This window comes from Ictalurus punctatus, chromosome 7, assembly GCF_001660625.3.
Source record: "Ictalurus punctatus breed USDA103 chromosome 7, Coco_2.0, whole genome shotgun sequence".
In the NCBI taxonomy this organism is placed as follows: Eukaryota; Metazoa; Chordata; class Actinopteri; order Siluriformes; family Ictaluridae; genus Ictalurus; species Ictalurus punctatus.
The window spans coordinates 32,617,600-32,641,713 of NC_030422.2; the positions used below are offsets into that span (position 1 = coordinate 32,617,600).

General features: G+C 40.2%; 1 protein-coding gene across 3 annotated transcripts in view; it reads right to left on the reverse strand.

The window, feature by feature from the left end:
* Nucleotides 1-24,114, reverse strand: part of sorcs2 (sortilin-related VPS10 domain containing receptor 2) — a 222,260-nt gene that overhangs the window by 103,579 nt on the left and 94,567 nt on the right. The window contains exon 1 of one of the 3 annotated variants that reach the window (XM_017473027.3): nt 11,353-11,644. The exons of the other annotated variants lie outside the window; for them this stretch is intronic. The gene's annotated coding sequence lies outside the window, so the exon portion shown is untranslated. Of the gene's footprint in view, nt 1-11,352; nt 11,645-24,114 lie in introns of those variants that run through there. 3 annotated transcript variants of the gene reach the window in all.

The following is a 24,114-nucleotide window of genomic DNA, read 5'->3' on the forward strand; positions in this document are numbered from 1 at the left end:
ACATTCAGAGTGAATGATAGTGAGAGAGAGACATTCAGAGTGAATGATAGAGAGAGACAGAGAGAGAGAGAGAGAGAGAGAGAGACATTCAGAGTGAATGATAGAGAGAGACAGAGAGAGAGAGAGAGAGAGACATTCAGAGTGAATGATAGAGAGAGACAGAGAGAGAGAGAGAGAGCGAGAGAGACATTCAGAGTGAATGATAGTGAGAGAGAGAGAGTGAGAGAGAGACATTCAGAGTGAATGATAGAGAGAGACAGAGAGAGAGAGAGAGAGAGAGAGACATTCAGAGTGAATGATAGAGAGAGACAGAGAGAGAGAGAGAGAGAGAGAGAGACATTCAGAGTGAATGATAGTGAGAGAGAGACATTCAGAGTGAATGATAGAGAGAGACAGAGAGAGAGAGAGAGAGAGAGACATTCAGAGTGAATGATAGAGAGAGACAGAGAGAGAGAGAGAGAGAGAGCGAGAGAGACATTCAGAGTGAATGATAGTGAGAGAGAGAGAGTGAGAGAGAGACATTCAGAGTGAATGATAGAGAGAGACAGAGAGAGAGAGAGAGAGAGAGAGAGAGACATTCAGAGTGAATGATAGAGAGAGACAGAGAGAGAGAGAGAGAGAGAGAGAGAGAGAGAGACATTCAGAGTGAATGATAGAGAGAGAGAGAGAGAGAGAGAGAGAGAGAGACATTCAGAGTGAATGATAGTGAGAGAGAGAGAGTGAGAGAGAGACATTCAGAGTGAATGATAGAGAGAGAGAGAGTGAGAGAGAGACATTCAGAGTGAATGATAGAGAGAGAGAGAGAGAGTGAGAGACATTCAGAGTGAATGATAGTGAGAGAGAGAGAGAGAGTGAGAGACATTCAGAGTGAATGATAGTGAGAGAGAGAGAGTGAGAGAGAGACATTCAGAGTGAATGATAGAGAGAGACAGAGAGAGAGAGAGAGAGAGAGAGACATTCAGAGTGAATGATAGAGAGAGAGAGAGAGAGAGAGAGAGAGAGAGAGAGAGAGAGACATTCAGAGTGAATGATAGTGAGAGAGAGAGAGTGAGAGAGAGACATTCAGAGTGAATGATAGAGAGAGAGAGAGTGAGAGAGAGACATTCAGAGTGAATGATAGAGAGAGAGAGAGAGAGTGAGAGACATTCAGAGTGAATGATAGTGAGAGAGAGAGAGAGAGTGAGAGACATTCAGAGTGAATGATAGTGAGAGAGAGAGAGTGAGAGAGAGACATTCAGAGTGAATGATAGAGAGAGAGAGAGAGAGTGAGAGACATTCAGAGTGAATGATAGTGAGAGAGAGAGAGTGAGCGAGAGACATTCAGAGTGAATGAGAGAGAGCAGGCGAAATTAGTGAAAAAAGGCAAAGACTGAAACTGTGCAAAAGACAGAGACGTGGAGAGTAAATGAAAAAGGAGACGCATAAAAGAATGTGGGGAAAAAAAGAGAGAGTAGAGAGAAATATTGAAAAGAACGACGGTTCAAGAGAATGAAAAATAATGAAAAAAGAAGATGAGCGTGAGACAACAAGGGAGAAGAACACAGAAGACAAAAATAGTGATTAGGAGGATGAGAGATAAAAACACTTTTAAAAATGGCAGGCATAAAGAAGAGAGAGAGCGAGAGAGAGAGAGAGAGAGCGAGAGAGACAGAGACAGACAGACAAGATGAAGGAGAGCACAGACAGAGACTTTGGGAGATGAGGAGAAGAAAAAAGGCAGAAACTGAGGAAAAAAGTAGAGAGTGGAAACGAGAGAGTGAGAAACCGACAGACAGAAAGACTGAGAGAGAGAGAGAGAGAGAGAGAGAGAGAGAGAGAGAGAGAGAGAGAAAGACCAATTTAAAACGGATTGACAGCAAAAGAAAGAAAGGCAGACAGGAAGACAAATGAGAGAGAGATAGAGAGAGAGACAGAGAATGAAACAGCCAGCAAGAAAAAGAAATGGAAAGACAGACAGAGAAAGAGAAAGAAAAAGATACAGAGAGAGAGAGAGAGAGAGAGAGAGAGAGAGAGAGAGAGAGAGAGAGAGAGAGACATGGATAAAAAATAAAAAAAAAAAAGAAATTGTTCTGATCTATAATAGCTCTGAGTTGTGAGATTTGACCTCACACCCTGCTAGTCACGGGAGCAGGAGCTGGAGCGTTAGCGCTCTCTCTCTCTCTCTCTCTCTCTCTCTCTCTCTCTCTCTCTCTCTCTCTCTCTCTCTCTCTCTCCCCCTCCCTCCCTCTCCCTCTGAGCGCAGGAGTAAAACTAATGTTTCTGCACTGAGACTGAAGTGTGTGTCATCCTTCACTGAGAGGAAAAGGGCAAAGGGTTTATAAAGTCCACCTCACTGTTCCTCGTATCAAAGCACTGCTGGGACTTTATTAAACTTTTATTAAAAATGGCTCCATTCCAGAAAAAGCCACATGGCTCTCTCTCTCTCTCTCTCTCTCTCTCTCTCTCTCTCTCTCTCACACACACACACACACACACACACACACACACACACATTTAGCTGATTTAGCCTGATGATAATAATGCTAACTCTACAACCTGTTAAAGTCTCAAATTTTACACTAAACATGTACAATAACCTATAACAATAAGATAAACAACGTAACATTTAGCATCCCAGGTCTCCTGTAACGCTAATGAAGATTAATGAAGATGCTCATTTTTTCATTTCTTAGCACTAAAGTTTTACCTTTACCTAATTTCCTAATTTCCAGTAAAACATCTGGTTATCTTTAAGCTAACAGATTAATGCTAAGTGTAAAGGAATGCTAGGTGTGAGTGAATGCTAAAAGCATAAGAGCTGCATGAAGGTACAGGATGAAATAAAATAAAATAAAATAAACACACTTATCATTTAACATCCAGTAGGTGTCCTGTAATGCTAATAAAGATTAAGGCATGCTAACAGTTTATTTTTAGTAGTTTTGTGTTAGCTAGCATTTAACCAGCCGTTTTTATCATTTAAAAACTTCTTGTTGCATGATGATTAAGGATACTAAGTTCATGCTAAGTGTCAATGCTAAAACATTTACAAAACATGATAGTACTAGATTACTGTACACGAGGAAGAAGTTTAGATCTAAACTTACCTCAGAGAGTAGCGTGAACACCCTGGGTGTTTTTAAAGACTATGAGCTAGCATAACATTAAGTGGAAATGCTAAAAGTATCACGTCAAAGTGACATTTAATGCTAATAAAGAGTGATCGCTTTTGATATTCAGTGCTAAGGCTCAGAGTGATAGCTTACTCTAGGTAGCGTAGCATTTTCAACAAGATTTGACATTCAGAGCAAAGTGGAAAATAATGCTAAACATGAAAGCTAAATCCTAACACCATTTAAGGCTAACATGAAAAAGGACACCGTGCTGAAGTTAATACTATGTGCTAAATTTACACCTACTTAGAGGATGTTAATTGTTTAGTGCATTTGTTCATGTAGTCTTGTGTGTTAAGCACCAGACATTACACCTGAGGCATTAGCGCAACTCGTGCTAATGTATGTCTAATTGTTTAGCGGGATACTACACGGCTAATTAGCCAGAATAAAGCAGTCACTCATGGACGGACAACCTTCATAGTCTCTTCATGGGTTGAGGGGTTTGTAGTGGGGAGGATACTCTACAGGGGTAATTAGCGGAGTAGCCTGAGCATCACAACATTGCACTCGTTTAGTTAATCCCATCAGAGAGGGAGAGAGAGAACCATTATATAAGTAATAGAGCTAATTTGGAGTATTGTGCGATGAGCGCCTGTGTGCTAATGATGCTAACTTAATCCGATGGCTCATTTCTCAGATGCACAGAGCAAATTAAGAGGAAAATGGAGCGAAACGGAAGGATGGAGGGATTAAACAGGTGAGACGAGAACACAATTTAGCATGCACCTCATCCTATTACCAAGCAATTACTGTGTGTGTTCAGCAAAGAGCTGCTGACTTCTGGATTGCGATTGGTCAGGAGGTGTTGATTAGTTTCCTAGAGCAGCAAATATGCGAAAAAAACAAAAAAAAAAACAGGGTTAATAGTTCACTGGAACACATTTAGCACTTTTCTACCAGAACGCTGCCATCGATAAGTAATCTAGAACCGAATCCATACCATGCTCGAGTTCCTGTACCACTTTCCTGAAGTCAATGGTGCCAATACATTAATCCCATCAAATAGAATAAAGACAAACTAAACAGAACATAAATTCATGCAATTTCTGTGGCTCAATTTAGATTTCGATTCGGTGTACATCTCCATGACGTTACGTGGTCTGTAGTGAGCACGTGCAGTGAACAGGAAGTCATTAGGAATGAGGTATAAATTCAGGACACTGGATTTTACCGACGTCACAGAGGAAGAAACGTCAAATAAAGTTCAATCTCAGCAAATGTTGATAATGGGAATGCAAAATAAAAATGTGAAAAATACGAAATGTTATTTTATGAATATACAGTGGCGCTCGAAAGTTTGTGAACCTTTTAGAGTTTTCTATGTATCCGCACAAATATGACCTGAAACATCATCAAATTTTCAGAAGTCCTAAAAGTAGACAAAGAGAACCCTAATTAAACAAATGATACTTGGTCATTTATTTATTGAGGGAAATGATCTAATATTACATATCTGGGAGCGGCAAAAGTATGTGCACCTCTAGGATTAGCAGTTAATTAGAAGGTGAAATTAGAGTCAGGTAGATTTCAATCGATGGGATGATGATCAGGTGTGAGTGACTGAGCGTCCTGTTTTATTTAAGCGTTATGTTTGAAGAAAGGAAAACACTGCATTCCAGTATAAGTACTTTATCCCATCTGTGAAACATGGTGGTGGTAGTATCATGGTTTTGACCTGGTTTTCTGCATCTGGGCCTGGACGACTCGCCATCACTGATGGAACAATGAATTGTGAATTATACCAGCGAATTCCATAGGATACTGAAAGCAAAGGTTCACGTACTTTTGCCACTCACAGATATTTTATATTCGATCAAGTATAATATTTTTGTCTGATATGTTTAGTTGGGTTCTCTTCATCTACGTTTATGACTGATGATGTTTCAGGTCATATTTATGCAGAAATCTAGAAAATTCTAAAGCGTTCACAAAAATTCAAGCACTGCTGTATAAAGTGAACAAACGAATAAAATTAAAACCGCATAGGGATGATTCTGTGAAAATTACATTTGACCAACCAGGGCTCTGCATTATTTCTAGCCCCGCCCACACGGGACCTGGGAATGCAGTGTAACTGAATTCAGCACAGATATTTGGTAAATAGTGAAGTTAACACGAAATGAACACAGTATGAATATTCGCAGTTATAAATGATTAAGTGAAGTAAGCTTGTTCATGTTCTAAATGTTTCATAAAATAAAAACTTCATGATGTTGGAGCCTGAAACCAAAAACTAAAAGGCTTTGAACCTTGAAGAATGAAACAGAAAGACAAAAAAGGAACACGTCCATCTGATTTCAGACACTGACGTCTTCTGCCTCAAGGAGGACAAGAGCACTCGCTGTCACTCTGAATGTCACGCTGACTTCACATCAAACCCCAGGACCCCGAGGAGAGCAGTGAGTGATGGAGACTGGAGATGGAGATAATAAATAAATGACCAAGTATAATATTTCTGCCTCATTTGTTTAATTCAGTTCTCGTTGTCTACTTTGAGGACTTTGAGGATGTTTTAGGGCATATTTATGCAGCAATCTAGAAAATTCTAAATGGTTCACAAACTTTCAAGCGCCACCGTATAGAAGTAATTAACACCTTCGGACGAATACGAATCCAGACTTCAACAGCGCTGTTGTATTTAACTGCGTATCCACGTTTGCTATGTTAGCAAGCTAGTAAGGAACACATAGACAATCTTCTTTAAATCTGCCATGGTGGGAAAAAAATGTTCATTTAAGATTTTAAGGTGATTATATAGAACGTACAAAATAATGTGTTGTCAGGAACCATGCTGAAATGTTAGGCAGATGTTCTAAAATGTTCTAACATAATGTCTTACTGCACCACAGAAGATATTTTACGTTAAATGGAATTTTTATTTATTTTTTTCTTGTCCGAGCCTGGTTGATTGATCAACTTGGAGGTGCTTTTAGACGTGGGTAAGCACGTGTGATTTATACGAACGTGTAAAGTCTGACAGAACGGCCGCAAGCACCGACCGCAGATTTTAATCACCGGCGACTTTCAGAGAGATTCCATAAATATAATCTGACAAGCGTGACGAAAGCGCACCATTAAACATGATGCCTCGAATACCTCCTTTGGTTAAAAACAAGGCGTTTATTATTATTTTATTTACATTTACTGGAATTATTGGGGAAAAAATGCATTTCCTTTAACATGCATTTGGTTGAACTTAACGTCCTAACGAGCATCCAGTGTTCAGCAGAGACTAAAAGTATACTATAGACAAGCTCAAAATGAATGTCACTTTATTCCCGTCGTCTCTAATATCTTATTTCCTCGTCCACTTGTGCACAAACACACACACACACACACACACACACACCTGCCCTGAGGATCTTTACAAAAGCTATTGCCGAAACACATATTATACACAGGGCAGAGTTGAAAAACACAATCAGACGTCAAAACCGTAACCGTGACGAGACTGGAGACGAGGACACGTTAGAAGAACCACACTGAGATTTTAAAAAACTGCATAACGGAAGAGCATGCAGAGCGATCAGGAGAACCCGGAGACTGCAAACTAGAAACCAGCAGGAGGTCCAGAAGCCAGGAACTGTGAACCGAGGAAGGAAGCCAGAAACATGGAGACTCAGAAAGCACAAGAAGCATATCGTGGAAAATAGGAGAACCTGAAAGCTGAACGTCACAGGAAGCAGCAGGACCACAGCAAACAAGAGGAAGAGTAATGTGTGTCTTCAATACAATCCTGGTGTGTTTGTTCTCTTCCTCGCTGAGGTTCTTAAAGCAGGTGGGAACACGGCGATCACTCTCGAGCCTGAGACTGCTCTAGTGAGAAAGCGATTCGAATCGGAATCGACTCGACCTTGGAAAGCGAATCACACATGCTGTGTGTTTGGGGTTGCAGCATTATTTCTGGAGATAAGCTGAGAAACTGAGCCAAAGCACAGAGCTGTAGAACCACAGAAATGCCATCTGTTCTGAAATGTAACAAACCAACGGAAGCACAAAACATTTTATATTCGTTACGCATGTGTAATGATCCAATCATTTATTCAGCTCCGGATCCGGCGATTTTTCCAAATCGTACTCGCATTTCATGAAGATTTCTATTTCTGCTACCATACTTCTGACCAGTGAATGACTGGTGTACAAGTGTCCTAATAAACCGCAAAAAAAACAGGAGAACCAAAAACTGGAAAACTTCAAATTAGAAAGCGGAAACTGGTAAAGCACAAGAACGGCAGAAAGTGAAAACACGTGCATTACATTTACATTTATTCACTTAGCAGACGCTTTTATCCAAAGCAACTTACAAATGAGGAAATATAGGCAAAGCGATGTATCAAGCGGAGAACAATACAAGTAGTGCTACCATACACGAGTAAGTTTTTTTTGGATAATGTGGGGGTTGGCATCTTAGGGGTTAGTTATGCGCTCACGGAAGAGGTGGGTCTTTAGCTGTTTTTTGAAGATGGTGAGAGATTCTGCGGTCCGGACTGAGGTTGGAAGTTCATTCCACCACTGAGGAACAGTTAGCGTGAAGGTTCTGAAAAGGGACCTTGAGCCACGCTGAGTAGGCACTACCTTCAGGAGAGAGTTGAGGTAGGGGCGCTGTTGCAGACAAGGTCTTGTAGGTGAGCATCAAGGCCTTGAATTTGTTACGGGTGGCTACAGGAAGCCAGTGGAGGGAGATGAAGAGGGGTGCGACATGGGTTCTCTTGGGCTGGTTGAAGACAAGACGTGCTGCTGCATTCTGAATCATCTGAAGGGATTTGATGGAGCTGCTGGGAGGCCTGAGAGTAGTCAAGTTTTGAGATAACAAGAGCCTGGACTAGTATCTGTGTAGCCTGTTCGGTGAGTTAGGGTCTGATTCTCGTTATATTATTCAGAATGAACCTACAGGACCATGCTGCTGTTGAAATGTAGTCTGTGAAGGTCAAGCTGTGAAGGTCAAAAGCTGCTATTGCTTAACATGCAAACATTATACAATATGTATGCAAATGTATACGTTATCTACACAACCTAATGAGACAATAACTAATTACACGAAATGAAACGATATTGAGGCAAAAGCAGGAGGTAAAAAAAAATGAAAACAAATAGGAAATCACCAGGAGAACTTGGTGACCGTTCCAGCCTGTTCGTACACCAAGGAATGCATTACAAAACACTACTGGCTCTGTATTGTGCATTATTAATGTTTATAGAAAGCCTTACAAAGAATTATTACTCAATTATAATATTATAAATTATGTTGATTTATGATTATAAGCTCGAATTAAAAGCACATTGAATCATAAGTACCGGCTCTCAGCATTCTTGCTGACGACGTGCGGGTAGTCTTGATGGATTATCTCATCTTCCAGCCAGACACGGACCGGTCGGTATAATGGAAAAAGTGCAGGTCAATGACATAAACGTTCTTTACGGCTTTATGGCTCTTTTAAACGCTGTAGCTTGCAGTTCTGGAGATTTCCGTCACTTTCTGATGATGTGCTCGTTTAAAGCAGAACCACTTATGAAGTGTCAATCATTTTGATTATTTTTGTTCCCCCTTCAGTTGTAGCTTTAGTTCTGTACACACCTGGACAGGCTTTATGTATACTATATACTTTTATAAACATTTTATCTGCGGTGTTGCTTTGTGAAGCTGTGCATGTATCTCCACAGTCCTACATACCGTGGGAGACGAATCGCCAATCGCTAACCCACTGCTCAGGACCTCAGCACCTGCGCTGTGTTTTTTTCCTCCACTCATCCAACAACAAGAGAAAGAAAAAAAACGTTCCCAAAGAAAAGATGAGTCAAACGACACGTGATTTGAAGATGTTCTGAACTGCCCGGTATTAACTGGCGCTGCCTTAAAGCCCCGCCTCTTCCTCCGATCTCACATGTCTGGCTTCACACGACTCCGTCACTTTGTGTCACAGTAAACAGAGAATGTTTTGAGTTCATTAATATGCAATTCGTTCTATCAGTGAATGTTCGACTTATCTACCATCACACCTGTACATACTGTATAGCTAGCATAAGCTAATTATGTTTATTCGGGAGGCTCTTGCTAAAAATGCTCACAAATGGGGAAAAAAGGATGAAAATTTTGTCTAAAATATTAAGTCGGCCTAGAACAAAGTGTGGGATCACTTCACAGTTGTGCTCAGACACTTTGAGAGTAGAACAGCGAAAATGTCGGCCATGTGGACGTTAGACAACCGATCTACTGTAGAATAACATAAGTTCTCACGGTTGCTGCAGTTCCTGACCGCACAGATATTAATACTCCCTCTCCTACTCTCCTTAAACCAGAAATGTGAAAATAATTTTGTCATGAGATAAAATATGTGAAAAATTAAACATGGAAAAAAACAGTCTGTGCGGGATTTCGCGGAGGTTTTTGTGATTGTTGTGACCAAAAACGCTTGATTTTGCTGCGGCTTTTTTCAAAATTTGCAAAAAAAAATACTCGAACTGGTGAAATCGCAATGTTCAACGCATGTGAATCAAAGAGGGCTTTGGCTGAATGAGCATTGAGATGACGTCACATGACGCGTCTTGGCCCAAATTTGTGGAAAATCTGTGCCGATTTTGAAAAAGTGACATTCTGCCTGATTTTGTGTTCACGTCTGCGATCGCGAAATCCTCGAGAGACTGGGAAAGAAAAATCCACATGAATATAAATGACTCGTGAGAAAAATCATTTGGAAATAAAAGTTATGTTAAAATAAATCAAGCATTTGAAATAAATTAATTGTTTATTTTTAAAAATCGCATAAGAAAATAAATAAATCATGTGGGGGGAAAAAATCCCTCACAACAGCACAAATATGCAAAAAAGGTATTGTCTGAAGCACACCTGATGTTAAACTCATCAAGGGACCAGTACTGACCCAAAAACACAAGAAAAGTCGCTCAAAATCATATAAATAATCCACAGAAGGTTTGGGATTCTGTTCTGTGGAGCGATGAAACAAAACTGGAACTTTTCAGCACGATGGATCAGCGGTACGTCTGGAGGAAGAAGAATGAAGAAAGAACACTCTGTCCACAGTCGAGCATGGTGGGGGCTCGGTGATGCTCTGCGGCTGCTCTGCATCCTCTGGCACTGGAAACCTGCAGCGTCTGGAAGGTGAGATGGATTCATTGAAGCATCAGGAAATCCCAGGAGGAAACATCATGCCGTCTGTGAGGAAGCTGAAGCTTGGGCTTCAGCCCAATATTGAATCCACAATATTCGTAGGAACTGTCACTTTTTCAAAATCGGCACAGATTTTCCACACATTTGGGCCAAGACGCGTCATGTGACGTCATCTCAATGCTCATTCAGCCAAAGCCCTCTTTGATTCACATGCGTTGAACATTGCGATTTCACCAGTTCGAGTATTTTTTTTTGAAAATTTTGAAAAAAGCCGCAGCAAAATCAAGCGTTTTTGGCGTCACTGGACAGGACAATGTCCAACAGGACAACGATCCTAAGCGTACCTCAAATTCCACCAAGACTTGGTTGCAGAAGAAGTCCTGGAAGATTCTACAGGGCCATCACAGTTACTGACTTGAACCCCATAGAAGATCTCTGGTGGGATGTGAAGAAGGTGGTTGCAGCACGCAAACCCAAGAATATTACTGAACTGGAGGACATTGCTCATGAGGAATGGGAGAAGATTCCTCATGAACGCTGCAGAAGCTCTGCATCTCGTTTACAGCAGGTCATAACAGCAAAGGGAGCTCTACTGAGTACTAAAGATGCTCGCCATGAAGGGGGTGAATATTTTTGAGACTGGACAAATGATTATAAGTTGCATTTTCAGTTGAATTTAAGGAAACCATTGTGTTGAAATCATTTGATTAAAAAAACAGTCACAGTAACAGTTAATAACACAGATAACAGTTAATCATTTGCTGGAAAAAAAACATTTCACCAAATCGTTTGAAAAATGGAACCAGAAATGGTAGAAATGCTCGACTGCATGTCTCTTCTCTATACTACTGGTTCTGGATGATGAAATAATTTAGTGTGACTTCTTTTAACTGGAAAACGGCGATCGGGGGGAAAAAATCAAAATCACACAAGCCTACAGTAACGCAGTGTGTGAATTAGCTCTGCTGCGTGCGAGACAATGAAGTGGTGCGGAAACAACGACAGAGCTGCAGTATATCACAGCATTAACACTGCTCTGCTCACTTTAACACTAGTACAACATGCACTCACCTCGCATTTACAGTACACTCTTCATCCAGAGAAAATAACACACACACCAGCCACACTCTGGTCTTTCTTTTGCATGTGAGAACACGCTAATTACCAAATTTCTTCTATTAAAGGTGCAATAAAAAGCCACTTAGCAATCGTTTTTAATAGGATTTGCCCAAAATGCGATTTAATTATCAGTGCAGCACTTTGGGAATATTTGTGATTGAAATGATTTTTTCAGCTGAATCGATGTGGAATAAATCCAGACATTTTAACTAAGAGAGCTGAATTCTAGCCTCTGTTAAACGATTAGGCTAATTCAATCTGCCTTGTAAACTGAGCTGACCCGGGTGTGGAAATGCATGCTGGGTAATGGGAGTAGGAGCTGAGAGATGATGTGATGTGTGAGCTGAGAGCACTTTCACTGCTGGAATGGAAGAATGAGCCGTTATTAGAGAAATGAGATCATTTACACAGCACTGTAGGGAGGAGGACCAGCTAATCTGAACCGACCACACTAAAACAAGAATCAAGTGTCATCATTATTATTCAGCAATTATTAATTGCTAATTATTTTATATACGTATATTTTGTAATATTCTGTAATGTTTTAGTAGTTTTTTTTAAATAAATGATTATATATCATTTTTATTTAATAATGTTATATAATTTTATGATATTAATTCTGTTAATTAATTATTCTGTTCATGCACTGATTTTGTTTGTTTAATGCTATTAGTAAATAATTTAAACCTAAATAATGAAATCGTTATACTGACAGTTTGGTTAATAAGTAGAAATATATAGTCATGAAATATATAGTCTTATGCATATTCGAATTTGGGGACGTTTATAATAATACTAATCATTTTAAAATGTGTTAAAACTTAGAACTTTATTTTTTTTAAAAAACAATAAAAAAACAATAAACAAATCCACTTAAAAGTAGGTGAAAAAACAAACAAACACAACAATAAGAATTAAAATGATGTATTGTGGATATTTTACTTTAATTCTTAAAATTATTTCTTATTTGATATATATATATATATATATATATATCCAATAATATAATAACCAATAATAAAAAATAATAATAATAATAATAATGGTCAATTTGCAGTAACTGTTTTTTAGTATACATATACATATACATATATACATATATAATAATTTGGTTTTGGTGCTGGTGTTTGTTGCTGTTGTTATTAAGAACTGTTATTGTTTTGTTAATTTATTAATTTGAGTTTTTATTCTATTACCCAATACTCAGTTGGTAGAATTATGGAGATTTAGGTTTCACAATATCAATCAAAAAATTTTAAGAACATCAGTATTTTACAAACAATGCACATAAAATAAGTGTAGGTGGTTTTACACGAGAGACGACATGGGACTGCATGAGCGATGACAAGGGACTACACCAAGCATCGACATGGAACTACATGAGCGACGACATGGGACTACATGAGTGATGACATGGGACTACACGAGCGATGACATGGGACTACACCAAGCATCGACACGGGACTACACGAGTGATAACATGGGACTACATGAGTGATGACATGGGACTACACCAAGCATCGACACGGGACTACACGAGTGATAACATGGGACTACATGAGTGATGACATGGGACTACATGAATGATGACATGGGAATACACCGAGTGATGACGTGGGACTACACGAGCGATGACATGGGACTACATGAGTGATGACATGGGAATACACCGAGTGATGACATGGGACTACACCAAGCATCGACATGGAACTACATGCGCGACGACATGGGACTACATGAGTGATGACATGGGACTACACGAGCGATGACATGGGACTACACCAAGCATCGACACGGGACTACACCAAGCATCGACACGGGACTACACGAGTGATAACATGGGACTACATGAGTGATAACATGGGACTACATGAGTGATGACGTGGGACTACATGAGTGATGACGTGGGACTACACGAGCGATGACATGGGACTACACGAGTGATGACATGGGAATACACCTAGTGATGACGTGGGACTACACGAGCGATGACATGGGAATACACCGAGTGATGATGTGGGACTACACGAGCGATGACATGGGACTACACGAGCGATGACATGGGAATACACCGAGCGATGACGTGGGAATACACCGAGCGATGACGTGGGACTACACGAGCGATGACATGGGAATACACCGAGCGATGACGTGGGACTACACGAGCGATGACGTGGGACTACACGAGTGATGACATGGGAATACACCGAGCGATGACGTGGGACTACACGAGCGATGACATGGGAATACACCGAGCGATGACATGGGAATACACTGAGCGATGACATGGGAATACACCGAGTGATGACGTGGGACTACACGAGCGATGACATGGGAATAAACGAGCGATGCCCTGAAACTGCTCATGTGACATCATGAGAATAATATGTGATAATGTGTGAAAATAAATTTGTCATGAGAGAAAGTATTGAAACATGAAAAAAAAATTAATCATCATGTGAAAAAAATAAGAAAATTAAGAATCGTTTTACAGGGAAAAAAAATAACAATGCGGAAATAAATTAAGAGTTTAAAATTAACTAATTGTTTTTTTTTAATTACATATGAAAATAAATTAATCATGAAATGAGGAAAAACAAATCACATGTTAAAATATAAAAGCAAATGAATCATTTGAATAAATCACGTGACAGATGAATGAAAAATAGTGTCGTGGAAATAAATGAATCATTTCATCAATCAATGAATCACTGTGTCTGGAGCAGCGTGGACGAGAGCTACTGCTACACCAGAACCAAACAAATCTCAAACACAGAAACACATCCTCACAGGATCCTTTAAATCGCCACTAATTAGTCTAGCTGTGACGGGCGGAAAATCTCCACTTGGCACAAGAATAAAACACAAATTACTAAACGTTCTCCTCAGGCTGATTGACGCAGGTGTCCCAGAGACACTAAAATCCCAACCATACGTACTTTATTATATCTCCAACAATAAAAGCTGGTTTAATATTCCCTAATGAGAGAACGCAGGAACCAAAAACGACAACAACAACAAAGCTAATGAGTTCCTTCAGGCCTTCACTAATTAGCGTTAAAGTGATGCTAAAAGGTCTCTGGTTAGCATGGCTAGTCACTGAATTGTACCAGGAGTTATATTAGCTGAATCTATTTGGGAACAAGTGAAAATGTTTGAAACCCTTCTACAAAAAAAAAAAAAAAAATCTAATCTGATGTTTAGCAGTCAGACGCGGAGATGTCAGCCAAACAGCTAGCATCGCTAATTACCGCTAATGTGACAATGTGAAAAACGAGTGAGAGGAAACGCTGTGCGCAAGAGGCACTGAAGTGCAACAGGAGTTATATCATCTTTTAGGAGCTGGAACAGAGAGAGTGAGAGAGAGAGAGTGTGAGAGAGAGAGAGAGAGAGAGAGAGAGAGAGATGGCAATAAGCTCCATTAAATCATTGTTAATGAATGCTAAAGTGATATGGTGTAAAATAAGTGCTTGTCATGTTAGCATCGCTAAGGGGAGTTAAATTCTCTGAACATATATTGTATTACATAATCTTTTTTTTAAGTTGAAACTGCTTTTATTCAATCTGACAAAAAAAAAACAGACAATTTGGTATCTAGGGAGCTAGTCAGCTTTTTCAAAAGTTGCTAACGCTTCACCTTCCACCTTAGTTACGTACACTCTGTATTTCTGAGAGCTGGATTAAACGTCATTACATTTACATTTTATTCATTTAGCAGATGCTTTTATCCAAAGCGACCTACAAATGAGGAAATACAAGCAAAGAGTTTGTAGAGTTTTCAAAATGTTTTAGTCAGCTTCAGAAGCTGTGCAGATTCTACAATTGAGATGCTGTTATTAGATTTACATTCATGAGATTTTGGCAGACGCCCTTATCCAGAGCGACTTACATTTATCTCATTTATACAACTGAGCACTTGAGCCTTGCTCGAGGGCCCAACAATGGTAGCTTGGTAGTGCTGGGGCCTGAACTCCTGACCTTCTGATCAGTAACCCAACGCCTTTAACCACCGAGCCACCACTGCCCCAGTGTCCCATTTACAGTAAATCCATCCATCCATCCATCCATCCATGCTCCGTACCGCTTGTCCTACAGAATGTCACTGGGGAACCTGGAGCCTATCCCGGGGGACTCGGAGCACAAGGTGGGGGACACCCTGGATGGGATGCCAACCAATCTCAGGGCACAACTGCACACACACTCACACACTACGCACAATTTGGAAATGCCAACAGCCTACAGCACATGTCTTTGGACAGGGGGAGGAAACAGGAGCACCTGGAGGAAACCCCCGAAGCACAGGGAGAACATGCAAACTCCATTTACACACATGGCGTGGGACGTGGGATTCAAACCCCCAACCCCAGAGGTGCGGAGGCAAACGTGCTAACCACGCCGTTTTATTTTTGACTTAAAATCCGCCCAGACCGGTCCGCTCTAACTCCACTTTACCTTCACATGCAGTCGTTAAAGTACTCCGTACATGATTATTATAACTACTGCTATTATTTTGACATTACTGTCTGAATCTGTCTCACTTCTTGAAACTGCTTGAAACGTCGTTCTCCACGAGTCGTCCACTAAACCTGGTGGATTTTAGTTCGCACTCAACCCCGTTACAAGCTGCGTTCACGCCATGCCGTAATCGCCGTAATTACTTTTACGAGACGTGTAAAAAGCGTTCACGTCCTGTGTAGAAGTCATAATCACAACTCTTCAGAGAGATCCGACTTGTACCGCCCGACTGCTGCAACGTCTCGTGATATTTCTGTGTAATCATTCGCGTAACTGACTATCCACAGTGTCTCAATAATGCAAGATTAATCTGAAAATAAACAGACGGCACACAGTACAGTTTAACGTAGCGAGCACAGACTCGGATAAACTCTAACGTCGCAGAGTCGGACAGGAACAGCTCCGAGTAGAACGTCCGGGAATTACGGTAATTCCGACATGGCACAGCATGAACACAGCTAGACCGAACACATTCGACAGGAAGTTGCTTCATCTGAATTTCCTGAAGATGACGGGAAGAAGAAATGAAGAAGAAAGAAAGTTCTCCTGTTCTTTAAGTGGACATTAACTCACGAGTTGCAACCCAGTAACACAAATTAGTAAATTATTCCTTAACAACTTGTTTCGATGTAAATCTGTAGAAAGTTAGCTATGGGTTATGTAATTCTATGGCAAAAAAAAAAAACTCGACCGTGTTACTGGTTTAAGAGCAAAACGCATCAAAGGAGCCTCGCTTTCTTATATTCAGTGTTTAGGTTTAAAGGAAAGTGAGGAGGGAGAAATGGTGCTGCAGTCCTGGACTCACCCACATATTTTTGCTTGTTGGAACGGACTCAAAGCGTAAAGTTACCACAACAAGACTAAACTTTCTCCACGGGTCGATCGAGCCAAGTGGCTCCCAGCCATTCCGTTATTATTCCATACAAAGAAAAAAAGATTGATATTCCCTAATCAGACAGTGCAGGAGCAGTCGGGTCAGCCAAAAAGAAAAGAAAAAAAAAGCTAATAAGCTGCTTCAAATCAGCGCTAATTGAAGCTAAAGTGGTGTGGTGTAAAAGCTGCTAGCGTGCCTCGGTTTAGCATCGCTAGTCACTGAACTGTAACAGAGGCTAGTGTAAATTAGCTGAATATACTGTATATGTTTTATTATATTTAATGTACTGTATATTTAACACTGTATATGTTTTATTATATTTAACACACTGTATATTTTACACTGTATATGTTTCACACTTTAACCCAAAACCCTAATCATCTCCTGTTTAAAGTATTATTATTTTTACATTTCACTTGTAGAACATTTGACTTAGGAAGCTCAAAGGCTGAATATTTTCACATCGCTGCTGAAAAAACACACACACAAAACAATAGAAACCGTTAGAAATTCTAATGGTTTTAATGGTTATAATCGGAATTGTATTGGTTTTAATGGAAACTCTAATCGTGCTTGAGGGTCTCTACTGGTAATGTGTTGGGTTCCACTGGTGGGATGTTTATGTCTACTGGAAAAGCAATACAAACCATTAAATCCTAATAGAATATGGTCCAAAACACTCTAGATTTGTTAATGGTTTTAATGGTATTTGTAGTGGAAACCATTAGAATTTCTGAAATGCTTTCTAATTTTTTTTTATTTATTTTTTTGGCAGGGATGTCAAGCTTTTAAAACATTATGATTTATAAAACCTGAATGATTTATAGCTCTAATCTGCTGACTGTGTGTGTGTGTGTGTGTGTGTGTGTGTGTGTGTGTGTGTGTGTGGGTGAGTGAACGTGTGAACAGAGCAGTAATCTGATAAAACACTTTTTGGCACATTGTCAAATCAGATATAAGATTATGGTGAAGTTGGCAGCAGGGACCACACACACACACACACACACACACACACACACACACACACACACACACACACACATTGAAGGTGTGTGTGTATCCAGTAAAACTGTTTGACTGCAACACAAATGTGGTGAAGTGTAAACGCATGACCAGAAAGGCAATTAATACTCACACACATACACACACATATACACACACACACACACACACACACACATAGGTTATTGAGACAGATGCCTCCCCAGAGTCCTAGTGTAAATTGGTTTATTTACGTCCTGTTATGCTGGTGTGTATGTGTGTGTGTGTGTGTGTGTGTGTGTGTGTGTGTGTGTGTGTGTGTGTGTGTGTGTGTTCTGTCTGATCATACATAAGGCCAGACAACACCACGTTGTCAGCAGGCTGTTATTTTCAAAGACAAGTACATCTGTTCCTTGCCCAGGGGTCCTTGTCAAAATCACACACACACACAACACACACACACACACACACACGCACACACACAGAGCATTATCTGATACAGTCTTGAAGAATGAAGTGGTTTTCATATCATACTGCTCATTTTTCTTTTGTTTGACACCGTATATGGATAATCCAACTCTGTGTGTGTGTGTGTGTGTGTGTGTGTGTGTGAGAGAGACAGACAGAGAGAGAGAGAGAGAGAGACTTGACATTTAAGGATTTCAAGCACTGCACTCAAACACAGAGGTTAAGAGATATTTACACCAATCAATCCAGCTTGTTCTCTCTCTCTCTGTCTCAAGTCAAAGGGTTGCTTTATCGGCATGACAACTATTAACATATTCATTGCTAAAGCCTGGTTACAGACAAATTAGAGATTAATAACAGAAATAAATGAGTAGAAACAGATGTATATACATGCAACAATACGGACAGCCAGAAACAAATTAAATTAATTAATTACATTTATTAATTTAATTGTATACACATGTACAAATGTATGGGTATTTTTCTTTCTTTCCTCTTTTATTTTCATGCATTTTTTTTTTATTTAAATTTATTAAAATAAATGCATACATGTAAATAAACACACAAATATTTTTTACCTACTTCTATGCGTATATACTTATATTAAAAGTATAATAGTGTGTTCGTGTTTGTGTTTGCTTGTGACATGGTCACTCCCTGTCCCTCACCTGGTGGCAGGTGACCGGAATCTATAATGACACGAGTGTATAATGACACGAGTGTATAATGACACGAGTGTATAATAACACGAGTGTATAATGACACGAGTGTATAATGACACGAGTGTATAATAACACGAGTGTATAATGACACGAGTGTATAATGACACGAGTGTATAATGACACGAGTGTATAATAACACGAGTGTATAATGACACGAGTGTATAATAACACGAGTGTGTAATGACCTGAGTGTATAATGACCTGGGTGTATAATGATATGAGTGTATAATCTTCTTCTTTCCATGTCGATCGTGGTGCAAGGATTCGCTGCTCAGCAGTATGGTACTGAACGTTGCCCGGGGTGCACCAGGGAGATTCCTTCCATGCACAGACATTCACACACCCATTCATACACTACGGACACTTTGGACACGCCAATCCGCCTACCATGCATGTATTTGGACTAATGTAGATGACACACACTGGTCATGTAGAGTGAGACCAGGCTCTGACGACCGCTCTAAAATGGAGGCCATATATATATTGAATCGTGTCGGACTTAAACCGCAGTCCTGTCTCACTCCACGCTCCTGAGAGATGACATTTGCTGTGCTCAGTAGGAAGTTTAAAAATCTTGAGTTAATTATACTACACTTTATCTTCCCCAGGTTACTGTTCACACAAACACCTCGGGAGTTATTAGGGTCAAATCTATCTCCACTTTTATAGATTGGTGTTATTAGACCTTGGTTCCAGATTTCAGGGAAGAAACCTACACTCAGAACCAAACGGAAGAGTTTTACGATGGTTAAGTTAAATTTAGAGCTGGTGTGTTTAATCATTTCATTCAGGAGCACATCAGGTCCTGATGCTTTCTTTGGTTTCAGTTTGTTAATGTGATTTTTAAGTTCCTGCTCAGTAATCAAGGTGTCTAAATGGTTTCAAGCTTTCTGTTTATGTGATTTTGCTCTGGATTTGTTTCGGGTTTCTATATTTTCAGGGGCACATGGTGGCTTAGTGGTTAGCACATTCGCCTCTTACCTCCAGAGTTCCCCGGGTTCAATTCCCACTGTGGCCCTGTCTGTGTGCAGAGCTTCCATGTTCTCCCCGTGCTGCGGGGGTTTCTTCCTCCTCCAGTCCAAAGACATGTATGGTAGGCTGAGTGGTGTGTCCTTAGTGTGTGTATGTGATTGTGCCCTGTGATGGATTGGCACCCTGTCCAGGGTGTGCCCCATGCTCCCTGGGGTAGACTCTATCTAGGGTTCCCTGAAACCCTGAAGAAGGAGTAAGTGGTGATGGATGGATTCTATATTTTTAAAGAGTGTTTGGAAATGGGTTGTACATCTTGAATTGCCTTTTTTTTTTTAGTTTGTTCCAGTTGTCACAGAATTGATGTGTGTTGATTGTCTCCTCGATTAGCGTCAGTTGTTTCCGTGTGTATTGTGCTTTTTTTTGTTCTGAGTGTACATTTATATCACTTGAGTGTTTCACAGAATAGGAGTCGTATGTTGGTGTTGTTTGGATCTCTGTATTTTTGGTTCTTTTCTTCGATTTTGACAGTCTTTGTCAAACCGTCTGTCATCTTTTTTGGAACGTAGGTTTTGATGTAGTTCTGATTTTTTATTTATTTTTGGTCTGCCTGGTGCTGGTCTAGTCAGTTGGGAGCGCTGGCAGGCTGTGCTGGTTTTGTCTGTGTCCTGGCTGTGCTTCATGCAGGTGTGGTTGTGCTGGTAGTCTCCAGGTGGGTGTGCTGTAGCTGTAGTGGTGTTGCTGTAGTTCTGAAGATTCTCCTCTGCGATGGCTTGCTGTATGTGTACGTGTGTGTCTACCCAGTGCTGCGCCTTTAGTGTCCTGGAAAACTCCTTTACCCTAAATTTGTTCAAGTGCACATGATCGTATAGGGTGTTATGCTGGTGTGGTGAACCTGGGGCACGTTAGGGATGGGAGCACACACTCTGGTAATATAGTCTTTGACTGTCAGTATGGTGGCGGGGTGGAAGTCTTTGCATGGTAGGAGAGTGGATAATGTGATGTTTGCGCTGGGGAATGTCTCTGCAGTTCATTCTGCAGCTCCGCACACCAGGGCCCGACTCTTATAATTGCAATAAACATCAAACTTTCAAGAATTTGAAACTTTCCATACAAAGCTGTGTGTGTATGTGTGTGTGTTGATGTGCAAAGTCCAAAACTTTGATTTATATATAGATTAAACCTAAATTATTATACAAGTTATAAATGTATAAAACACCTCGTTGCAAGAATTTTTATTTAAAGTCACCGCTAATTTCCCAGCAGACACGAACAGGTCGACATTTCTGTATTATAAACTCTTTATTCGAATATTTTGAGATGCTGGATTTTTGATTTCCGTGAGCTGTAATCCGTAATCATCGAGATTAATACAAAAAAAAGGCTGGAAATATTTCACTTGCTGTGTGACGAATCTTGAATATATGAAAGTTCCACTTTTTGAATTAAATGACGGGAAAAACCGAACTTTTCCACGATATTACATTGTTTGATATGCACCTGTAATGACGAGACAAAAAAAACAGACAGCGCTTAAATTAGAGTCGAGTCAACTGTGAGTTAAAACAAACAAATAAACAAAAAAGTAAACAAAAAATGATGAAATAAACATGAATAAATGAACGAATAATAAAAATAAATATTTATTAGGACCTTGTCGATGTTAATAGAGTAAAAATAGAGTATTTGTTTGTAGAAATAATTCTAGTGTTTTGTTTTTTTATAATCAAGCCTCAATGTTTATTCGGGATAGCAAATAATTAACACAACATTGCTGTCTTTTTTATTTTTATTACACATTTCTATATCAGGACGAGCCACAGAGAGGTGTGTAAATCATAGAAACTCTTAAATAAAAATCACTAATAACAAATCACCTTTAAGATGTAGATTTAGATTTTTAATCAATTGTGTGTGTGTGTGTGTGTGTGTGTGTGTGTGTGTGTGTGTGTGTGTGTGTGTCTAATTTTGCAATTTGGGTCTTAAATTATATTTTAATTGCATTTCAATTGGCCTTAAAATGTCTTTCAAAGTATTATACTGAATTGGAGTATAATTTCACACACACACACACACACACACACACACACACACACACACACACACAAACACACACAGGCAGCTATAAGCCACCCTAAGGGTGTGTAATCTAAACCTTCCCTTGACAGACACTATAAATTAATAATCCTCTGTCATCTTCAAAGACCTAGACTTTCTGTTATCACACACACACACACACACACACACACACACACACACACACACACACACACACACACACACACACACACACACAGAACAAGAGAGAGAGAGAGACTACATTTGGAGAATAGAAGGTCTGTTCCTCATAGTAAGAAGTGAATACAGCATGTAATGTATGTGTGTGTGTGTGTGTGTGTGTGTGTGTGTGTGTGTGTGTGTGTGTGTGTGTGTGTGTGTGTTTGTCAGAGGCCCGTTAGAGACCTCATATGCATGGTGGTGTCACAGGTGATTAGGCTCAGGCTGCAGGTGACAGGAAGGTCACTCTCTCTCTCTCACACACACACACAGACAGAGAGAGAGAGAGAGAGAGAGAGAGAGAGAGAGAGAGAGAGAGAGAAGGAAGAAATGGTAAAGAAAGTACAACATTATAAATAAAGAATAAGCAAAGATTAAACTAGAGGAGAGTAAGAAGAGAGAGAGAACTGAGAAAGAAAAGATTGAGTGAAAGAAACTGAATGAGTCAGAGAACTGAACAGGAAAGAAAGGATAAAGAAAGACAAGGATGGGTGAGAAAAAGTGTGTATGTGTGTGTGTGTTCTTTCCTGGCTGTGATAATGAGTGTGTGACAGTCAGAACCAGCAGGGACGAGTTTAACTCCATTAACACACACAGCGACGTCTCTGCACCTCTCACACACTCACCTGCTAAGAGGATTAGCATATCACACACACACACACACACACACACACACACACACACACACACACACAGTGTATCTGCACCTGACCGACACACAGCTTAATATCACACAACCATCAGCTGATCATCTCATCACAGAGGCAAGGAAGAAAGAAAGAAAGGAAGGAAGGAAGGAAGGAAGGAAGGAAGGAATCATTGTGGTCTGAATGTGATTGTATGGTAGTAGATTCACTCGTCGTAGTGAATAGTGAACGGATGAGACTGTACTGTGTGGACGGCTGAGAATCACAGCACTACAGACTATAAACTATATAAAGGATAAACTACACTAAAGTACATTTAGTCACTGAAGGTTCACGCTAGAGAGCGGCAAGGTGACACGCTCTTCATTATCTGTGTAAACGTGTGTCACGCCACACGTGAACCGACATTTACTCAACTTCATGCAAATTAGGCATGACTCAGTGAAGTGTATACACCCAAACGATTCGAACCATTCCTCTGAGCCAGCCTATAGCGCGTCCATTCTCCCCACTTACAACTTCAGTTCCTAAAACCTGAAATTAGTGACCCGATAAACATCACAAACCCTTTCATCTCGTCCTGTTATATAAACAACCTTTCATTAGCTGTGTAGAGAAACATCACAAAGATCAATCTAGCTTGGAAGGAAAGTAGCACAAAGTAGCACTCTGCTAACAAAGCTAATATCAAGACATTTTCACACCTTTTTCACTTTTTTTTTTTTTTTTTTTTTACTGAAATACTCTCTAATACACTATAATGCACTTCAATAATCAAGTTAGAAGCCTTCCCAGAAGAGTGGAGGACACATGGGTGTGATGGTCACGTGACCACAAACTCATTTTGAAAACAAATAAATCGCATACCGTGGTAAATCGTGTGCTCTACACGGCTTAAAACCGAAGTTCTCTCCGCAATGAAAGGAGCGCGCGGTTTCACACACACACACACACACACACACACACACACACACACACACACGTCCCAGTCTGCCTGCTAAATTAGTTCAGCATCTCATCTCTCCGTCTGCGTCAGTCATTCAGAGGGAGAAGAGTGAAGGAAACCGATTAAAGAAGTGCAGGAGTGGGGAATGAAGGACAGTGAAGGGCAGACAGAGATGAGAGACGAGACGAGCAGGGGCGTGAGAGACGTGTCAAAACACCCGTGAGCCTTCTCAAACACTTCTTTAATTAAAATGTCATTAGCGCTCATTTCGGTGGATCAGAGCTCGTATAAACGCAGGGCTAAAACATCTGTCAA